This window comes from Notamacropus eugenii, chromosome 1 (genome assembly GCF_028372415.1).
Source record: "Notamacropus eugenii isolate mMacEug1 chromosome 1, mMacEug1.pri_v2, whole genome shotgun sequence".
Classification (NCBI taxonomy): domain Eukaryota; kingdom Metazoa; phylum Chordata; class Mammalia; order Diprotodontia; family Macropodidae; genus Notamacropus; species Notamacropus eugenii.
The window spans coordinates 107,523,206-107,546,404 of record NC_092872.1 but is presented as its reverse complement, the minus strand read 5'-3'; the positions used below and the strand labels follow the sequence as shown (position 1 = coordinate 107,546,404).

General features: G+C 37.4%; 1 protein-coding gene across 1 annotated transcript in view; it reads right to left on the bottom strand.

Moving 5' to 3' along the window:
* SYK (spleen associated tyrosine kinase) overlaps nucleotides 1-23,199 on the bottom strand; it is a 249,456-nt gene that overhangs the window by 213,101 nt on the left and 13,156 nt on the right. The window lies entirely within an intron of this gene.

Here is a 23,199-nt window from a genome sequence, read left to right as displayed (position 1 = left end):
TAGTTTTCAGAAAAGCCTGGAAAGACTTGGATAAATTGATGCTAAGTGAAATGAGCAGAACCAGGAAAACATTGTACACAGTATCAGCAATAATGTATGATGATCAACTATCAATGACTTAGTTCTCAGCAATACAGTGATCCGAGAGGAGCATAAGGGACATACAAAGGAAATTGCTATCCACATCCAAATAAAGAACTGATAGACTCTGAATTCAGATGAAAGCATATTTTTTTCACTTACTTTATTCCTTTTCATAGTTTATTTCTTTAAGATCTGTTTCTTCTTTCACAACGGTAGCTAATATAGAAATATGTTTTACATAATAGCAGATGTACAACCTATATCAGATTGCGTACCATTTTAGGAAGAGGGAAGGGGGGGGTAGAAAAATTTGGACTCACAATCTTGTAAAACGAATGCTAAAAATTGTCTTGACATGTAATTGAGGGGAAAAAATACTTTTTAAAAGTAAAACATGTTTTTGAAGTTGTGTAATGGTTTTCATTGTAGAGGTGTTGTACATAGGTATGAAAATAAATCATACTATCTTTGTCCTAAGTAAAACAAGAGAAAAGTAATGATAAACAACAGTGATTGATCAGAAGAGTATGATCTGGAGATGAAAATAAGCAGACAACCAGCTGAACAAAATGTTAGCCTCACATGGAAGGGAAAGTCAGTAACACTTGGTCTTATTTATTTAGCACTTTTAATGAAGACCCATTATTCCATTCAGCTCTGAGTGTAGGTGTTATAAAGTACTTATCCTGACAATACAAGAGTTCTTTGGAAATTACAGTGATCAAATTGAGAGAGAAAATGATTGTGGGTTTCAACAAAACAGGGAAGATATTACCTAATTTGTTTATGCCATGTGATGATAGACTCAATAATTAAATGATGTTAATCACCAGCACACCCAAAGTTCTTTATGCATTATAAAAGATAGTTGTTTAATTTGAAAGATAATGGCAAAACAAATGAACTAATATGAATGGCAAAGAGCAGCAAGAAATAAAATAGGTAATTAATATACAGCTGTAATAGCTGCCTTTCCATAACCATGTGCAGATTATTTCTATAATTCAAGGAGCTTTCTCTACCCTATCCAGTCCTTGAACAATTTCCATAATTATCTATACTACCTGGAATATTTTTTATTTCTTATTTTCAGATTTTTTCCACAAAAGACTCTTATGAGCTCACTACCAATAACTGACCAAATGTGTGCTTGTATTCTATTTCTCTTTACCTTTGGAGAGGATTTTGTAAGAAAAAAAATTTCTCTTTTTATTAATAGTTTCATGACCATCTGTTATATATAGAACAAGATAGAAAATATCTATTACTAAGGGTATGGCATTTTAGTTTGCCCACCTTTTTGTTTATATTCGAAAATAATTTTGATTGTCAGTTTACTGGGTAGAATGTGCCCAGTAATTCAATATTAGTCATCAAAAAGAGATATCTTATGTAAGGGTAAAAGAAGAAATAGGTATAAATTCAGCATTCTCAGCTTGCTCCTCTGCCTCTTCAGAATTGTTTTCTCAGTTTCCTAACTTTTAGCAATTCTTCTGGCTATTTCCAGGATAAATTGAATGGTAGTAAGCAGGAAATTTCTGGACACATTGAATGACTAGATAACTTTCTTAAAAATTTCACTTCAACACTTCTTATATGTGTGAATTCATCAATGTAGTTACAGTTTGTCTTTCAACTTATGATCCAGTACTAGCCTCTATCCATGAAAGGGCCAAGATAACAGAGAAGAGAATATCTTGAACTAAACATCTTGAGAAGTTTTTTTGCCAACATTGGCTAGAAAGACTGAGAGAAGGAGGTTTGCTCATGCTGTAACATATACTTTGTTGAAGACCTTTTATGTTGCTCTCTCTATTGTCTTATTCTAAGAAGCATGATGAATCAGAAGAGAATAGGGAATTTTCAAAGAAGGAAATATGCCATTTAATTTAAGCTAAATTAAATATTTCCAAAAATATGAGGTTAGAGATTGGTCTGATTTATTACAAGAGATGGGAGCAGACAGATTTGAAACTGATGCGAGAACATTGAGAGTTTTTATAGAGTCTCTGTTCAAAATATTTCCTTACATCAACATACCTTCAGCTGGGATGTCAATAAGTCCATCAATTGGCCCTTCCCTTTCTACACATGAGCAATGATCTCAACTTAATTTGATTTCATCTTTATTAATTAGTTGGCTTATTTCCAATAAATATTAGCAATAAACATGAAACAGTGAAGAAGGTATTGTTTTTACTACTTTATTTCCTTACCTGCCAAACCCAACAGGAGTTCACTTCAATGTAATTTATACCATAGAACCCACAATTCCCATGTCACTATATAATAGGGACCAAAGTCTGTCTGTCTTAGTCATAGCAGTGCCTCATCCTTCCTTTGCTACAACCATCCCTCCTTCTAACAGCCCATGAGCCCATCATAAATCTGATCAGATTCTAGTGGTTGTCAATCAGTCAAGAAACTAGCATTTATTAAGCATCTGTTTTGTGCCAGGTGTTATGTTAAGCACTAGAGATTCAGAGAAAAGCAAAAAAAAAAAAATTCCTAGAAAGAGATAATAGAAAGGTGCTCAGTGCACAACATGAATCAGGCACAGGAGATGTCATTTATTCCTACACACAAAAGAAATGCTAAACACAAAAGGCACAAGATTCATGACTAGAATGACTGAAAACAGGCTTCACTAACTAACTTTACTATTAAAATATAACAGGAGGCTGATATTTACACCTCAGTACTACAAAGTTCTTAGGTGTACTAATTCAGTATTTTGTTTTTTCTTAGCTCTGCACTATCCAAAAACTTTTCAGTACTTCTCTGCTAATAAAATGGTCAAATTTTGGTAAATCCCATTGTCAGTGACCATACTCTCCAAGAGGATTGGAATAGTTGCTTGCATGTCCTCACCATCATAATTCATTTTTTAAAAAATTAGAACTGAGATGCTCTCAAATTTCACAAGGCTGACTCCAAAGGTGGACATATCCATCTTGCAACAGGTACGAATTTGCCTAGGATCAAGAAAAAATGAACAAAAAGAGGCAACTGAAATCCAGATTCAGGCTTGCCTAGTCTGGATAGAAGCCATGTATACATGGAGGCTAGGGTCACAGAGAAGACAAACTGTCTTTTTTGCCAGCTTACTTTTGGGAAGTGGCTCAAAAATAGTCATGGCATAGTTTTCATGAGAAAGAGAAACTGAGGGAAAAGTTGCTTGTTTTGACACACCACAGCCCACTAAGTATACTCCCATAAATTTACTTGAACCAGGAATGACAATAATGAATATGTTCCATGGTATGAAAGGATACTAGGAAGATACTAGAAAACTCAACCTCACTACACATGCAGACAAATGCTCAGCAGGAATATAGAGGTGAAGTTGGTTCAGGTACTCAGTCATTAGAATTTTCACAGATAAATAGCAACTTGTATTGAAATAAGTAGTTCATCAAATCTTGAGATATCATTTTTAGACATATTGGTTTATATGATTTTTTATTTGATATTTTATTTTTCCCAATTACATGTATAAACAATTTTAACATTCTTTCTTCAAATTTTTAGTTCCAAATTCTCTCCTTCCTTTTGCCTCCCCTTTGAGAAGATAAGCAATTTGACATAATTTATACATGTGTAGTTATACAAAACACATTTCCATGTAAGTCATACTGTGAAAGAAAACACAGACAAAAAACATGAAAAAATAAAGAAAGTAAAGAAAAAGTATCTTTGATCATCATTCAGGCTCCACTAGATCTTTCATGGAGATGGACAGTCCCTTTTATCATAAGTCCTTCAGAATTCTCTTAGATCTTTGTATTGCTGAGAATAGCTAATCAGATTCACATACAATTTTGTTGTCATTGTGTGCAATGTTCTGGTTTTGCTTGTTTCACTTTGCATCAGTTCATGTAAGTCTTTCCAGATTTTTTTAAGCATACTGTTTGTCATTTCTTATAATGCAATAGTATTCCATAACAATCACATGCAACAACTTGTTTAGCCATTCCCCAGTTGATGGGCATACCCTTGATTTCCAATTCTTCACACCACTAATAAGAACTGCTCTCTTTGGGATACAAACCTAGTAGTGGGGTTGCTTGGTCAAAGGGTAGGCATGTATAACTCTTTGGGCATAGTTCCAAACTGCCCTCCAGAATGGTTGAATCAGTATACAACCTCACCAGCAATACATCAGTGTTTTAAATTTCCAAAATATCTTCCAATATTTATCATTTTCCTTTTCCTTCATATTAGTTAGTCTGATAGGTGTGTGGTAGTAGCTCAGAGTGTTTTAGAGTGATTAGCCTTTCGCTAATTGATAGTGATTTAGGGCATTTTCTACATGACTACAAATAGCCTTGATTACTTTGTCTGAAAACTACTTGTTCATGTCCTTTGACCATTTATCAAGTTTTTTATAAATTTGACTCAGTTTCTATGTATTTGTATGTATCAATTCTATCTGCTTCTATATGATGTTGAAGGATATAAGTCAAAAAAAGGAGAGGGGAAAGAAAGCACTAATGATCACTTAGTTTTTAGACTATATAAAAGTTTTAGCAACTAGTCTTACTTTGTACATTGTGACACACTATTGGAGGAAATCAGCCACATGCATGTTGACATTATTGCTGTTCATAAAACCAGAAGACAAAGAATTTAGAAGGATATTAGGCAAGATTACTCTCATGTTAACCTCAGAAAGATAAGTAAAAAAAAAATGATGAGCTGGCCTTTTACATGCCAAAGGCAAGAGAAAACATTATTTCATGTAACAATTTGTCATCTTAGCTTGAGCAGATAACAATCAACAAAAGCAAATTACCATGAAGATAAATTAAATTTATAGGACAGCATCCTTTCCCAGAGAACATGAAGAAGTAAAGCAGTTACATGAAGAATTTGACAGAGTTCTCCAGAGTACAACATGATTCTAATGAATTGAGATGAAGACCCTCAGAGCCGAAAAAGTCATAATGCTAGGGTCTGAGGTAGTATTTGATCTCATGTCTTTCTGGATCCAAATCCAACACTCTATTCACTGTTCTACAAATCTGAATAAGCAGAGAAACTCATGGTTGTGTATTGCCATTAAACTAAAGATGAAAAAGCAGTCTCATGAAAGCCTAGAAAGGAGGCTCCAACAGGAGAATAAGATTGACTGTCAAAGGCTGCAAAGAGGTGAAGAAGGATGAAGATTTTTTTAAAAAGCCACTATATCCAACAACTAAGAGATTGTTCATAAATTTGGAGAGAGCATTTTCAGTTGAATGATGAAGTTGGAAGCAAGAGTGCAGAGATTAGAAGAGAGGAAGGAGAGAGGAAGTAGAGGCACTGAGTAGAGATTTCCATTTCAAAGAGTTAAGCTAAAATGGAAAGGAGTTAAATATAGGATAATATCTTGATTAAGATATTAATAAGGGATTTTTAGGAATGGGGGAAACATGAACATGTTTTTAGCCAGGTGGGGAGCATTTGTGTGCCTCTGGTTTGTATGAGGAATATGTTCTATTATTCTTATCATACACTTTTTGCAAATGCCTTTGCTAAGAGCCAATTGTGTTGACTTCTAATTATTAATGGGAAGCAATTGGTGGGATCTCACAATATACAGTGTAATGAGTAGTTATCCATAGGATACACAAAAACCATAAGAATAGTCATATACCAAACAGCCCTCTGAATTGAATCCTTGAGTACCAGTGCAACATATGTTTACACAAAGGTGAGATGTTACATGAGTTTTTAGCTAAGTTATTAGGTTTGATTGCTTCTTAGTCATACTTAGACAAAGGTAGTCTAGCTAGGTACAGAGTCTCATCGTTTGTAGGTTGACCATTGGTAAACATGTGAACTATGGTACAAAATAGCTCTTCTCCCTTTACTATCAGAAGTGTCAGTGTCATAGCAGTAGAAAAATGGGTCAGAGGATACTAAAAACTTAAGGATTTCCAGACTCCCTATATAAATCAATTTAACTTGTGGTACTCTAAAACAAAGCCTTAGATAACCTCATCTGAATTTGGAAAAATTGAGACCTCATGCAAAGGCTTAGTGACACTCTGCCTCAAATCAAAAGTACCAGACTGACAACCAAAAGTATATTGCATCCGACATGGAACCAATTGAATGTGCTACTATGTTCTTTTTAAATTTTATTTATTTTATTTTTAATTTTGGGAATAAAATAAACATTTCCATGGCATAGTATAATTTTTTTAAAAGATGGAGGCAGAGCCAAAATGATAAAGCAAAAACATGGACTTGCTTGAGCTCTCCCCCAAACCCCTCCAAATACCTGTAAAAAGTTACTCTAAACAAATTCTAGAGCAGCAGAATTCATAAAATGACAGAGTGAAACAAGTTTCCAGCCCATGACAACCTGGAAGGTTGACAGGAAGGGTCTGTTGCATCAGTCTGAGAGAGGAGCACACTACAGTGCAAAAACACACAGACCAGTCCACAGTAAACCTGGAGCAGGCCTCAGGGGATTAAATGACTGGCAGCTGTGGCAGTTTACAAACTTCTTAAACCACAAACAACAAAGGGAGCTTAGAAGGTCAGTAGGAAGTCTGTTGGACTTGGATAAGAGAGGAGTATTGTCTAGCCCCAGCTCCAAGGCAGCAGTGGTAGTTCTGGTTGCAGCTGTTTCGAGTACTCTCAGTCAAGATGGTGGAGGGTCAAGTGGCTAATCAAAGGGGGATTGCAGGGATCTCTTTGCTGGTACTGAGGCAAGATTCTCTTCCACTTTTCATGCTTGGATTTGTATTGCCATCCTGGGTGATGGTCCTGGAGCAAGGAAGAGCTCAAGTGTGGCACAGTTTTTGGTAGTGGTGGAAAAGGAATCCTCCTCACAGTTCCAAGGCAGAAAAGAGTATTTGTGGTTACTCATAGACCAGAGCATAGCCCAAGAGAGGTGTAAATACCTCTCCTTTGATCATACCATCTTGGAAAAACTGAAAAGTTCTAGCTCCCTAGAAGTATCTCTGAAAACAGCCACAAAATATCCTGAAGCTTGGGACAATACATCCTCCACATTGGAAGCAGAGTCCTCCCTTAACAGAGTCAAAAAGTCAAGCAATTGACTGGGAAAATGAGCAAATAGTGGGAAAAAACTCAAACTACAGAGTCTTACTTTGCTGACAAAGAAGATCAAAACACAACCAGAAGATGACAAAGCCAAAGGTCCTACGTCCAAAGCCTCCAAGAAAAATGTGAATTGGTCAAAGATCATGGAGGAGCTCAGAAAGGATTCTGAAAATAAAATAACAGAAGTATAAGGAAAATTGGAAAGAGAAATGAGAGTGATGCAAGAAAATCATGAAAAAAATGAGTCAACAGCTTGCTAAAAGAGACCCCAATAAATGTTGAAGAAAATAACACCTTAAAAATAGACTAACCCAAATGGCAAAAGAAGTCCAAAAAGCCAATGAAGAGATAAGTGCCTTAAAAGATAAAATTTGCCAAATGGCAAAGGAGGTCCAAATGATCATGGAAGAAAGTAATTCCTTAAAAATTAGAATAGAGCAAATAGAAGCTAATGCCTCTGTGAGAAATCAAGAAACAAAACCACAAGAATGAAAAATAGAAGGAAAAAACAACTAACCTGAAAAATAGATCCAGGAGAGAGAATTTAAAAATTATTGGACTACCTGAAAGCCATGATCAAAAAAGAACCTAGACATCATCTTTTGAGAAATTATCAAACTACTCTGAAACTCTTGAACCAGAGGGAAAAATAGAAATTGAAAGAATCCACTGATTACCTCCTGAAAGAGATATCAAAAGGAAAACTCCTAAAAGTGTTATAGCCAAATATCAGCGTTCCCAGGTCAAGGAGAAAATAATACAAGCAGCCAGAAAGAAACAATTCAGGTATTGTAGAAACACAATCAGGATAACACAAGATGTAGTAGCTTCTACACTGAGGGATTGGAGGGCTTAGAATATGATATTCTGGAGGTCAAAGGAGCTAGGATTAAAACCAAGAATCACCTACTCAGCAAAACTGAGTATAATCCTTCAGGGGGACAAAATGGTCACTCAGTGAAACAGAGGAAATCTAAGCATTTTTGATGAAAAGACAAGAGCTGAAGAGAAAATTTGACTTTCAGATGCAAGATTCAAGAGAAGCCTGAAAAGGTAAACAGGAAAGAGAAATCATAAGGGACTTATTAAAGTTGAATTGTTTATGTTCCAACATGGAAAGATGATGTTTGTAACTCATGAGACTTTTTTCAGTTTTAGGGTAGTTGAAGGGAATACACACACACACACACACACACACACACACACACACACACACATACACACACAACACACACAGACACAGGGCACAGGGTGAGTCAAATATGAAGAGATAATATCTAAAAGATAAAATGAATGGGTAAGAGAAATGAACTGGGAGAATGGAAAAGGGAGAGGTAGAATGGGGTAAATAATCTCACATAAAAGAAGCAAGATAAAGCTTTAACAGTGGAGGGGAAGAGGGGGGAGATAAGAAAGAATGAGTAAATCTTGTTCTCATATGTGGCCTAAAGAGGAAATAACATACACATTCAGTTGGGTATGGAAATCTATTTTACCCTATAGGAAAAAAAGAGGGAAGGGGAAAAGAGAAGGGGGAGGTGGTTGAAGGGAGGGCAGATTGGGGGAAGGGGTAATCGGAAGACATGCCATCTTGGGATGGTGGGAGGGGAAAGGTAGGGAGAAAATTTGGAACTCAAAATCTTGTGGAACTGAATGTTGAAAACTAAAAATACATTAATTATTAAAAAGATTACAACTTTCTAAAGAAAAATAAATAAAATAAAATACTTTGATAATTATATTTCAATAAAATGATTGCACATGAAAGTGAAAATCTATTATGTATAGCTTGTTATTCCTTATAAATATATACTAAAGTTATCATGTACATTTTTTCTCCCTCCTCCCACCCTAGAGATGGCTACTAGTAGACACAAATAAACACACACACACACACATATGTATACAAACAAAGCTTAGAGAGATGCAGGATTCCTGGCTCAGTAAGAAGGCAGATGAAATTTAGTTTTATGCTGATAGTAACAATCTGAAGCACTTTTATGATTCCCTGAAAGCTATTTATGGACCAAAACCTATGGTGCATCACAACTACTCAGTGTGGATGGAGCCACACTGATTAGTGATAAGGACATGATCCTAGAGAGATGGGCTGAACATTTCCATAGTGTTCTCAACAGACCATCATCAATTAATGCTGAGGCCACTGACCATTTACCTCAGATTGAAGTCAATCCCTCCTTAGCTGAACTTCCAATCAAAGAAGAGGTTTTGAGGGCCATTAGGCATCTTTCATGTGGCAAAGCACCTGGTGTTGATTCTATTTCAGCTAAGATTTACAAGGTAGGGGGACCATTGCTCATACAAAAACTGACTGAAATTTTTCAGGTCATATGGCAAGAGGAGGTTATTCCCCAGGAGTTCAAGGATGCCTCCATTGTCCATCTCTATAAAGGTAAAGGGAATAGACTGTCCTGCAACAATCATGGGGGGTTGGGAGGGGGGTGTCTCTCTCTTAGTAACTGCTGGGAAAATTCTTACTAGAATCCTCCTTAGTAGGTTGATCCTTCACCTGGAAGATAGTCATACACCTGAGAGCCAGCGTGGCTTCAGAAACCAAAGAACACTCGATATGGTGTTGACTGCCCAACAACTTCAGGAGAAATTCCAGGAGCAGAACAGAGGTCTGTACACAATCTTTGTAGATCTGACCAAGGCCTTTGACACTGTTAGTCATGAAGACTTATGGAAAATTGTGTCAAAATTTGGTTGGTTGGAGAAGCTCATCAATATTGTATGTCAATTTCATGAAAGCACCTTTGCCTCGATTCTGGAGAGTGGACAATGCTCTCATGCTTTCCCAGTCACAAATGGAGTGAAACAGGACTGTATGCTTGTTCCCATGCTTTTTAACATGATGGTTCAGCCACGTTGTCAAATACTTTCAATGAGGATGAACACGGTATCAAGGTCACCTACCGAACTGATAGTGAGTTCTTCAATTTGAAAAGGCTACAAGCCAAGACCAAAGTGGAGGGAGTATTGGTGCATGATTTTCTATTTGCAGATGATTGTGCACTGAATGCAGCCTCAGAAGCTGAGGTGCAATAAAGTATGGATCAATTCTCTGCTGCCTGTGCTAAATGCTTTGGCTACATAATGAGAAGACAAGACTCATTGGAAAAGACCCTCATGTTGGGAAAGATTGAAGGAAAAAGGAAAAAGAATTGCAGATGATGAAATAAATAGTATCATGGAAACAAAGAACATGAACTTGGACAGATTTCAAGTGATAGAAGAAGATAAAGGGACCTGGCATGTTATGATCTGTAAGATCAAGAAGAGTCAGAAATGATTGAGTGACTGAACAACAATAACAAGCAGAAATCAATTTCTTCATGAGAAAATAATAATGATCAGAACAAGAATCAAAAGATCTACTTTTAGAAAGTGATCTGGAAAAATAAATCAAAGAGAAATAATTTAAGAATCATCAGACTCCCTTGAAAACCATGAAATTTAAAATAGTCAAGTGAAATCAATGAAAACTGTCCAGATTCATTAGGAAAAGAGGGAAGAGTGAAAATAAAATCAATCCATCCACAATCTCCCAAAACAAACCTTGAAATGAAAGGTTCGAGAAAAGTCACAGCCAAAATTCTAGATCTAAACGAAGGTCCCTATAAGCAGAAAGAAAGAAAGAATTCACATCTCAAAGAAGCACAGTCATGATTACACAAGACCTGGGGGCATCTAATAATAAATGAAAGGAGATCTTGGAACATGATGTTTAAATGCAAAAGATTTAAGCTAACAATCTAAACTTATACTTTAAACAATTTACATTGTTTTTAATGGAGAGAAGGGTGAGTAAATAGGGTCAAGTTATAGTGATACCACACAGAACAATAAAGCAAATGGAAATGAAAGGGAAGGGAAGGGAAGAAAGGAAAGGGAGGGGAAGGGAAGGGAAGGCAAGAAGGATCCTATTATATGAATGTTTTCTAATGTACAGAAAACACAACAAGAAAAATGGGTTTAAAGTTGGTTCTAAATTTGTTACATATTTTAAAATAAAGCAACTAGTATGGAATGAAAATTCATAGTTTCACAAATTTTCCTCTTTTATATACTACTTTGTATATGAAAATGCTCATTCTTTGGTATTTAAGATCAAAATATAGATAAATGAATAAATTAGTAAACAATAAATGGATAAACATGCAAACAAATAGAGTAATTAGGTGAATAGTGAGTGTTGGGTGAGAGTGAGAGTGTTGGGCCTGGAGTCAGGAAGACCTGAGTTCAAGTGTGGCCTCAGATACCAACTGTGTGATCCTGAGCAAGTCATTTAACCTCTCTTTGCCTTGATTTTTTACTCGCTATTATGAGAAGTAAATGAGCCTAATACAGTGCTTAACAGTGGCTGGCCCATAGTAAGTACTATATAAATGCTAGTGGCTTATTATTAAAAAATAAAGAGCACTGGCTTTGGCATCAGAGGCCTTTAGGTTCAAATCCTACATTTAATGTTTAATAACAATGTTTAATGTTTAATTATTCAATGTTTAATATCTGCCTGACCTTAGGCATGTCAGTGTGATCCTATTTCTTGAACTTCTTTCCACATCTAAAACTGTGAATTTAATACATATCCATGCTTCATCTCTTCTTCATTAAAATGACACCAAAATGTTAACATGTTTTCCTTCCTTCATCAATAAGGGTCCCTTTTTCATAACAAGAGGATTTTTATGAGAGGGAATGGGTTAATATCAGTCTTGTAACAATTCATTAGTACTTATTTAGTCCTTCCTGTAAGTTTGAGAATCTCTCCATTTAAAACTAGGACCAAAAGTCTCTAGTTTGAAAATGCCACAATTCTGTTTCATAAGTTATTTTTAGGAAATTAAAGAGGAAGGCTCATCAATGTTGCATAAATGGAACTTGAACTCATTTTAAATTCAGTAAAACTCTCACCTATACTAAACTTAGAACTTCCAGTTCTCAGCTAAACTTTTTTTTTGAGACTTGTGAAATGAACTACCAAATTTCCTATACATTACCAGCAGGCAGATATTTTTAAAACTTATGCTGCCTTGTCTTTAAAGGATATAAAGATACTAAGGAATGATTTTATCACATATGTTTAAACACACATACATACATACAGAGAGAGAAGAGAGAGAGAGAGAGAGAGAGAGAGAGAGAGAGAGAGAGAGAGAGAGACAGAGAGAGACAGAGAGAGACAGAGAGAGAGAGAGAGAGAGAGAGTTTTTCTTCTGTATACATTCTTTATTAATATTTTCATTTTGATGAAAATCTTCCGCTTCTGCTTCTATCTACAATGATGAACAAACCAAAATCACAAAAAGTTCCTCTACCCAGGTAAGTAATGCATAAAAATATAGCCAAAAGTCTACAGACACTTGGAGAGAATCAGATCATACAACCATACACTGGACCTAAAACCAGGATAATTTCAGTCTTGGTCTGTTATAGCAGCTATGGAGGACCAAGTCATCCTCTAACAAGTCATAGGACAGGGAAATAATATATACCTTGAGGGTTCATAAAATTGGACTTCTGGAAGCTAAGATGACAGAGTAAGCAGTAAATAGCTGTAGCTCTCCCATATTCACTTCCAAAGAACAATAAAATAGCACCCCAGAACAAATCTTAGAACAGTGGAACCAGTGCAGAAAAGGAGTGGAGCAATCTTTTAGCCCAAGAGATTTTGAGAATTTGCAGAAGAGGTCTTTATCATTTGGGTATAAGGAGAGCACATCCCAACATAAGAAGCATCCCAGAAACCCAGCAGCAATCCCTACATAAGAAAACCATGGGAGATCCTGAGCCCCAGTGGGATAGAGCTGGCACGTGCCAACACTATGACCTCCCATCTCCCACCATGTACCTTAGCATAGTAAAAGGAACCAGCAAACTCCAACTCTGAAAACCACCATGTACTTCAGTGCACCTCCTGGAAGGCAGGTGTCTTCTAGTAGTTGGAACTCCACATACTTCAGTGTAACCCCATGGAAATAAAAAAAACTGAACATAGCCTGAGTACATATCAGACACCACCACTAGGACACCAGCTCAGCACCAGGTAAGCTTCCAGATCCCTACAGCCTCCAACTACCAGCCTGTGAGACCCCAAGACACAAAGTCAGTTACCAGGTCCATAACCCTGCCCCCCCCCAAAGCTTGGGACACTGCCCCCTGGTCTAGCAGGAGAACTCAACTTTAAAAGTCAGAAAACAGGCAAAAAAAAAAAAGAGCAAGAAGCAAAAATGAACGCTGACCATAGAAAGTCACTATGCTGACAGGGAAGGTCAATACAAATTTATAAGAGGATAACATTGTCAATATGCCTACATCCAAAAACTCAAAGGGGAAAATGAATTGATCTCAAACCCAAAAAACCTTCTTGGAAGAGTTCAAGAAGAATTTTAAAAGTCAAATAAGAGAGGTAAAAAAAAAATTGGGAAAAGAAATGAGAGGAATGCAAAAGAGAGCCAACACCTTGGAAAAGGAAGGACAAAAATTGACTGGAAAAAATAATTCCTTAAAAAATACAATTGGCTAAATTGGGGGGGCTGGGAGATCAACTGAAGAAAACAACTCCTTTAAAGGTAAATTGGTCAAATGGAAAAGAAGGTACAAAAGTTAACTGAAGAAAATAATTTAGATCTACTGGTCAGGATGGTAGAGTAGAAAGACGCATCTACTCTAGTTCTTTTGCCACAGCCCATAAAATACCTGTAAAAATGACTCAAAACAAATTCTAGAGCAGCAGAAGCCACAAAAAGACAGAATGGAAGAGATTTCCAGCCCAAGGCAGCCTGGAAGGCCAACAGGAAAGATATATTACATGGAGCACAGAGTGGAGTGCACTGGCAGAAACAGGACCTGAACACACTTCTGGGGTAGAATCCCCAGTAGCAGCAGCAGTTCTCATATCCCTCAACCCACAAACACCAAAGACAGCTTCAAAGGTCAGTGAGAAAGCTTTTTCACCTGGATGAGAAGGGAGCAGGGTTCTCCCCTAGCCCCAGCACCAGGCAGCGACAGCAGCAGTGTCCATTTTTGGAGCCCTCAGTCTAAAGCCCCAGGGGAAATTGAGCCGCTGATCTCAGTCTCAGCCCTGAGTGGTGGCCCTGCGGTGAGGAAGAGTGCTGGCTGGCATGATGGTAGAGCTAGTGGAGGATCTGAAAAGGGACTTTTACTTGCAGATCTTGGAAAGAAAAGCTTTGGTACCTCCCAGACCAGAGCACAAGACAGGAGAGGACTAAACTCCTCTACCTTGATTGTGCCACCTTGGAGGAAGTGAGAACTTACAGGTCCCCAGAGTATATTCCCCTCTTGACAAAGGACTCAAAAATCAAGTAACTGACTGGGAAAATGCCCAAAAAGGGAAACAAAATAAGACTATAGAAGGTTACTTTCTTGGTGAACAGGTATTTTCTTCCATCCTTTTGGATGAAGAAGAACAAAGCATACCATCAGAGGAAGACAACAAAGTCAAGGCTTCTACATTCCAAACCTCCAAAAAAAATATGCAATGGTCTCAGGCCATGGAAGAACTCAAAAAGGATTTTGAAAATCAGACAAGAGAGGTGGAGGAAAAATTGGGAAGAGAAATGAGAGAGATGCAAGAAAATCATGAAAAGCAAGTCAACAGCTTGCTAAAGAACACCCCAAAAAATTCTGAAGAAAATAACACCTTTAAAAAGAGACTAACTCAATTGGCAAAAGAGGTCCAAAATGCCAATGAGGAGAAGAAGGCTTTAAAAAGCAGAATTAGCCAAATGGAAAAGGAGGTTCAAAAGCTCACTGAAGAAAGTAGTTCTTTAAAAATTAGAATTGAACAGATAGAAGCTAATGGCTTTATGAGAAACCAAAAAATTACAAAACCAAATCAAAAGAATGAAAAAATGGAAGAGAATGTGAAATATCTTACTGGAAAAACAGCTCACCTAGAAAATAGATCCAGGAGAGACAATTTAAAAATTATGGGACTACTGAAAGCCATGATCAAAAAAAAAGAGCCTAGAACATCAGCTTTCATGATATTATCAAGAAAAACTGGCCTGATATTCCAGAACCAGAGAGCAAAATAAATATTGAAAGAATCCACTAATCACCTCCTGAAAGAGGTTCAAAAAGAGAAATTCCTAGGAATATTTTAACCAAATTCCAGAGTTCCTAGGTCAAGAAGAACATATTGCAAGGATCTAGAAAGAAACAATTTGAATATTGTGGAAATACAATCAGGATAACACAAGATCTAGCAACTTCTACATTAAGGGATCGAAGGGCTTGGAATACGATATTCCAGACATCAAAGGAACTAGGATTAAAACTAAGAATCACCCACCCAGTAAAACTGAGTATAATACTTCAGGGGAAAAAAAAGTCATTCAATGAAATACAGGACTTTCAAGCATTCTTGATGAAAAGACCAGAAGTGAATAGAAAATTTGACTTTAAACACAAGATTCAAAAGAAGCATGAAAAGGTAAACAGGAAAGAGAAATTATAAGGGACTTACTAAAGTTGAACTGTTTGCGTTTCTACATGGAAAGATAATATCTGCAACTCTTGAAACTTTTCTCAGTATTTAGGTAGTTGGAGGGATTATACATATATATACAGAGAGAGAGAGAGAGAGAGAGAGACAGAGAGACAGAGAGCACAAGGTGAGTTGAATAGGAAGGGATGATATCTAAAAATAAAATTAAGGGATGAGAGAGGAATATATTGGGAGGAGAAAGTGAGAAATGGAATGGGACAAATTATCTCTCATAAAAGAGGCAAGAAAAAGCTTTTTCAATGAAGGGGGAAAGAGGGGAGGGGAGAGGGAAAAAGTGAAGCTTACTCTCATCACATTTGGCTTAAGAAAGGAATAACACGCACACTCAATTTGGTATGAAAATGTATCTGACACTACAGGAAAGTAGGGGAGAAGGGGATAAGAGGGGTGGGGGAGATGATGGAAGGGAGAGCAAATAGGAGGAGGGAACAATTAGAAGTAAACACTTTTGGGGAGGGACAAGGTCAAAAGAGAGAAAAGAATAAGTGGGGTGCAGGATAGGATGGAGGAAAATATTGTTAGTCTTACACAACATGACTATTATGGAAATATTTTGCAAAACTATACATATATAGCCCATATTGAATTGCCTGCCTTCTCAGTGGGGATGGCTGGGGAGGGAGGAAGGGAGAGAAGTTGGAACTCAAAGTTTTAGGAACAAATGTTGAGAATTGTTTTTGCAAATAACTGAGAAATAAGAAATACAGGTAATGGGGTATTGAAATTTATCTTGCCCTACAAGACAAGAGAGAAGATGGGGATAAGGGAAGGGAGGGGTGTGATAGAAGGGAGGGCAGATTAGGAGGAGGGATAATTAGAACGCACAGCATTTTGGTGTGGGGGGAGGTGAGAGATGGGGAGAAAATTTGGAACTCAAAATTTCATGGAAATGAATGTTAAAAATTAAAACAAATAAATAAACATTAAAAAATAATTCCTTAAAAATTAGAATTGGGCAAGTGGAAGCTAATGACTCTATGAGACATTAGGTATCAAACAAACAAGATCAAAAGAAAGAAAAATAAAAGAAAATGTGAAATACCTCATTGGTAAAACAACTGACCTAGAAAATTGATCCAGGAGAGATAATTTAGGAATTACTGGAAAACCTGAAAACCATGATCAAAAAAGGGCCTGCACAGTATCCTTCAAGAAATTGTCAAGGGAGACTGTCCTAACATCCTAGAATCAGAGGATAAAATAGCCATTGAAAGAATCCACTGATTGATCAAGTCAAGGAGAATATGCAACAAGAAGCAAAAAAGAATTTAAATATTGTGTTTCCAATGTCAAGATTACACAAGATTTAGGTTCTACATTACAGGATCTGCGAGTTTAGAATATGATATTCTGGAAGGCAAAGGAGCTTGGATTGCAAGCAAGAATCAACAACTCAGCAAAACAGAGCATAATCTTTCAGGAGAAAAGATGGACATTCAATGGGACATTCAAAGGGACTTTCGATCATTCCTGATGAAAAAAATCAGAGCTGAACAGAAAACACAATATTCAAATATAAGACTAAAGAGAAGCATCAAAAGGTAAACAGGAAAGAAAAAAATAATTTTATAAGGCTGTTTGAAGAGGCCAAATTATAACGATCTTCTTTATTTAAGGAGGAGAAGATATAAGCATGTCCCTTTAGTAATTTATTATCCTTAGAGTGACAGAAGGGCAAATAAGAAAACAAACACAAGCCATAATAGAGGGTATAATAACTATTTTCTTGATTTTATAAGAAGCTGCTGGAATTGTGAACTGAGAGAGCAATCTGTAATTATGTCCAAAGAGTCATTAAACTACCTATATCCTTTGATCCAGTAATGTCACAACTAGGTCTGTTAGAATGACAGGAGGTGATCATGAGATATGAGAACTCCTGAATTCAAAATCATGTAGGTGATGTAATTAAGACATACTAGTACAAACTAAGGGAGTAACCAAAGTAGAGTAAACCTGTGCCTAACTAAGACAGAGTAAAGTTTCAATGAACTTCAAAACAAGAGCTGAGAGAACAATAAAATGTATGTTAATGTCTCCATGTGTGAAGGCAGGGTTTGAGTAGGACATGGAGACTTTGTGCCAGGTTTCAAACTTCTTGAGAAAAAAAAAAAAGAATGACCTAGAGGTTGGTGGATCACAGAAACAAGGATCTGAATGAGAGGATATAGATGAATCAAAGGAAGAGAGATAAGTTGAGCTATGATCACAGCAGGGAAGATCTGAAATGGTAACAGAGGGGGAAAGTGTGCCAATTCCTCACCTTGGTCCAGAATATCAGAAGAAATGACAAAACAAGCAGTGACATAGTAACCTCTGAAGAGAATCATGAGATCAAGATGAAAAGAGTATAAAAAGAACTATAGGATAAAGAGAAGTTTGTTAAGAATTTGAGCTAAGACAAAACATGGTTAGTCTTTCTCAACTTAACTGTTATGGAAATGTTTTTCACGACTACACATGTATGACCTACAATGAATTGCTTGCTTTCTCAATGTGAGTGGCTGGGAAGAGAGGAAAGGTGAGGATAAGGAAGTCAAAGCTTTACAAATGAATGTTAAGATATTGTTTTTACATGCAACCAGGAAATAAGATGTACAAGCAATGGGGTATAGAAATCTATTTTGCCCTACAGGAAAATAGAAGGGAGTGGGATGGAAGAAGCAGGTGGGGGATAGAAGGGAGAACAGACTGTGGGACAGGGTGGATGGGGTTGCACGCTGTCTTGAAGTAGGGGTAGGAGAGATGGTGAGAAAATTTGGAATTCAAGTTCTTGTGGAAGTGAATGTTGAAAACTGAAAAATAAATAAATTATATATTTTAAAAGAATTTGAGTTAAGATTTCAAAGGGCACAATGGAGAAGGAAGAGGGAAAAAGTAAAGTGGGTGGTAGCAGTGTCCAGAGGAGAGGACAATGTGGAAAGAATAGGAAGAAAGGACTTTAATTCCAGGAGGTGCCAATTCTGATTTCCTTGGACTAATTAATTATTTGGTTAACTGGGCATAGAATAATATTATTTACCAAGAAAAGGTCAAAATGGATACATGACCTAGATATAAAGAAATATTACAAGAAAATTTGAAGAACATGGAACATATGATTTATCTGACTTATGGATGGGTGAACAATTTATGAATAAATAAGAAAGAGAGAACAGAGTGAAATGTAAAAAGGATAATTTTGATTACATTAAATTGAAAAGCTTTTGTACAATTAAAACCAATGTGGCCAAGATCACAAGCAGAGCAGAAAATTAAGAAAAATATTTATAGTTTTTCATATAAAGTTCTCATATCTGAAATTTATAAAGAACTTTGTCAAATTGATAAGAATATGAGCCATTCTCCAACTGCTAAATGGTCAACAGATATGACCAGGCAGTTTTTACATGAAGAGATCCAAACAATTTATAGTCATGTAAAAAAGTTACTCTGAATCATTATCAATTAAAGAAATGGAAATTTAAACAACCTTGAGATATCAGTTTACACCTATCAGGTTGACTAAAGTGATTGAAGAGGAATGTGACAAATACTAGAGGGTATGTGGAAAAATTGGGACACATTCATTATTGTTGGAATTGTGAACTGATCCAGCCATTTTGGAGAGCAATCTGGAATTATGGCTAAAGAGTTACTAAACTGCCTATACCCTATGATCCAGTAACACTACAACTACATCTGCTTCCCAGGATGATTAGGGGAAAAGAAAAGAACCTATGTGATCTAAAATATTTAAAATCTCTCTCTTTGTGGTGGCAAAGAATTGGAAAATGCAGAGATGCTCGTCAATTGGGAAATGGCTGAACAAGTTGTGGTATGTGATTGTGATGGAATATTACTATGCTATAAGAAATGATGAGGGGGGGTGGAGCCAAGATGGCAGAGTAGAAAGATGCACATACACATAGCTCGGAACCCACAACCCATAGAACAGCTACAGGGAAGTAACTCACGGCGAATTCTGCACCCAGAGGCCACGGAACATTGGAGCAAGGGAGATTTCTGTTCCGGAGAGACCTGCAAACCTCTCGCGGGGGGTCCTTCGCACTGCAGACTGGGCGCCAGGACTGGGAGCTGAGTGCAGCCCTGCCGCGGCCGTGGCACCGAGAGGAAAAGATCCGAGCAGGCTTCAGGGACGGGACCTCCAGCGGCCACGCAGGTCCCTCCACCCACAGAGGGACCTGCAAACCTCTCGCAAAAGGTCCGTCGCTGCAGACGCAGAGCCCAGCCCAGCCCAGACCTGTTGCAGCCGCGGCCGCTGCACCAAGAGAAACAGATCCAAGCAGGCTTCAGGGATGGGATCTCCAGCGGCCGCACAAGTCCCTCCACCCACAGGTGACGGGGGTCAGTGAGAGAGTCTCTTTGGCGGGTCGAGAGGGGAGTGGGGTGCCCCCATGATTCAGGCCCCCCCAGGAGGTAGAAGCTGAGAGGCGGCTGCAGACCAGGGCTCCCCAAGTAGGTGGGAGCCTGAATCCATTGTGGAAGGTCTGTGCAAAAACACCCTGAGGGAACTGAGCCTGAGAGGCGGCCCTGCCCCGACCTGACCACCTGAACTTAATCTCATACTGAATAGCAGCCCTGCCCCTGCCAAAAGCCCTAAGGCTGGAAGCAGCATTTGAATCTCAGACCCCAAACTTTGGCTGGGAGGATCAGGAGGGGAGGTGGGTGTGAGGAGAACATTCAGAGGTCAAGTCACTGGCTGGGAAAATGCCCAGAAAAGGGAAAAGAAATAAGACTATAGAAGGTTACTTTCTGGGTGAACAGGCATCTCCTCCCTTCCTTTCTGATGAGGAAGAACAATGCTTACCATCAGGCAAAGACATAGAAATCAAGGCTCCTGTGTCCCAGCCCACCCAATGGGCTCAGGCCATGGAAGAGCTCAAAAAGAATTTTGAAAATCAAGTTGGAGAGGTAGAGGAAAAGCTGGGAAGAGAAATGAGAGACATGAAGTCAAAGCATGAACAGCAGATCAGCTCCCTGCTAAAGGAGACCCAAAAAAATGTTGAAGAAAATAACACCTTGAAAACTAGCCTAACTCAATTGGCAAAAGAGGTTCAAAAAGCCAATGAGGAGAAGAATGCTTTCAAAAGCAGAATTAGCCAAATGGGAAAGGAGATTCAAAAGCTCACTGAAGAAAATAGTTTTTTCAAAATTAGAATGGCACAGATGGAGGCTAAGGACTTTGTGAGAAAGCAAGATATCACAATACAAAACCAAAACAATGGAGAAATGGAAGATAATGTGAAATATCTCATTGGAAAAACAACTGACCTGGAAAATAGATCCAGGAGAGACAATTTAAAAATTTTGGGACTACCTGAAAGCCATGATCAAAACAAGAGCCTAGACATCATCTTTCATGAAATTATCAAGGAAAACTGCCCTGAGATTCTAGAACCAGAGGGCAAAATAAATATTCAAGGAATCCACAGAACACCGCCTGAAAGAGACCAAAAAGAGAAACTCCTAGGAACATTGTGGCGAAATTCCAGAGTTCCCAGGTCAAGGAGAAAATATTGCAAGCAGCTAGAAAGAAACAATTCAAGTATTGTGGAAATACAATCAGGATAACACAAGATCTAGCAGCCTCTACGTTAAGGGATCAAAGGGCATGGAATAGGATATTCCAGAAGTCAAAGGAACTAGGACTAAAACCAAGAATCACCTACTCAGCAAAACTGAGTATAATACTTCAGGGGAAAAAATGGTCTTTCAATGAAATAGAGAATTTTCAAGCATTCTTGATGAAAAGACCAGAGCTGAAAAGAAAATTTGACTTTCAAACACAAGAATGAAGAGAACCATGAAAAGGTGAACAGCAAAGAGAAGTCATAAGGGACTTACTAAAGTTGAACTGTTTACATTCCTACATGGAAAGACAATATTTGTAACTCTTGAAACATTTCAGTATCTGGATACTGGGTGGGATTACACACACACACATGCACACACGCACACATACATAGAGACAGAGTGCACAGAGTGAAATGAAGAGGATGGGATCATATCTTAAAAAAAAAATGAAATCAAGCAGTGAGAGAGAAATATATTGGGAGGAGAAAGGGAGAAATGGAATGGAGCAAATTATCTCTCATAAAAGAGGCAAGCAAAAGACTCATTAGTGGAGGGATAAAGAGGGGAGGTGAGAGAAAAACATGAAGTCTACTCTCATCACATTCCACTAAAGGAAAGAATAAAATGCACACTCATTTTGGTAGGAAAACCTGTCTCACAATACAGGAAAGTGGGGGATAAGGGGACAAGCAGGGTGGGGGGGATGATAGAAGGGAGGGCATGGGGAGGAGAGTGCAATTCGAGGTCGACACTCATGGGGAGGGATAGGATCAAAAGAGAATAGAAGTAATGGGGGACAGGATAGGATGGAGGGAAATATAGTTAGTCCTATACAACACAACTATTATGGAAGTCATTTGCAAAACTACACAGATTTGGCCTGTATTGAATTGTTTGCCTTCCAAAGGAAGGGGTGGAGAGGGAGGGAGGTAAAGAAGTTGGAACTCAAAGTGTTAGGATCAACTGTAATGTTCTTGCCACTAGGAAATAAGAAATACAGGTAAAGGGGTATAGAAAGCTATCTGGCCCTACAGGACAAAAGAGAAGACGGAGACAAGGGCAGAGAGGGATGATAGAAGAGAGAGCAGATTGGTCATAGGGGCAATTAGAATGCTTGGTGTTTGGGGGGGAGGGGATAAAAGGGGAGAAAATTTGTAACCCAAAATTTTGTGAAAATGAATGTTAAAAGTTAAATAAATAAATTTAATTATAAAAAAAAAGAAATGATGAGCTCAGTGATGTTAGAAAAACATAGATAGACTTGCACAAAATAACGAAGAGTGAAATAAGCAGAACCAAGAGAATGCTATATACAGTTACAGCAATATTGTTTTAAGAGCAACTTTGAGTGAATAATTCATTTTAACTATTATAAATAACCAAATTAACTACAAAGGACATATGAAGGAAAACACTATCTGCATTTAAAAGAAGAAATGATAATTAGCATGTATAGAATGATTTTACATATATATGGATATTTGTGTCTAATGGTAGGCATTTCTAGGATGGGTAGGTGTGGTTGAAAGGGAAGAAAAAAGAAAAATGAAGAAATTTACATGGCAATTCATTATGTATTTAAAAGGAATAACAAGTTGTTAATAATAGATTTGCAGTATCATGGAAAATTATCTTTTTATTATACCATGTTATTGAAATTCTTGGTTTATTTCATAAATCTAAAGTATCTTCTTAAATCTACTTATTACTTCCTGAAAGTAATTTCCTAAATATATATTCCCAGGAAAACCATGGCCAAAATTAGAGCTTGCAGGACAAGAAAATACTACAAACAACAGACTTTCAAGGATCCACAGCCAGATTCACATATTTGGCAATTGACACAACAAAAAAAAAGAAGAGCTTGCAATATTGTTTATATTCAGTCATTTTCAGTTGTGTTTGATTCTTTCTGACCCCAC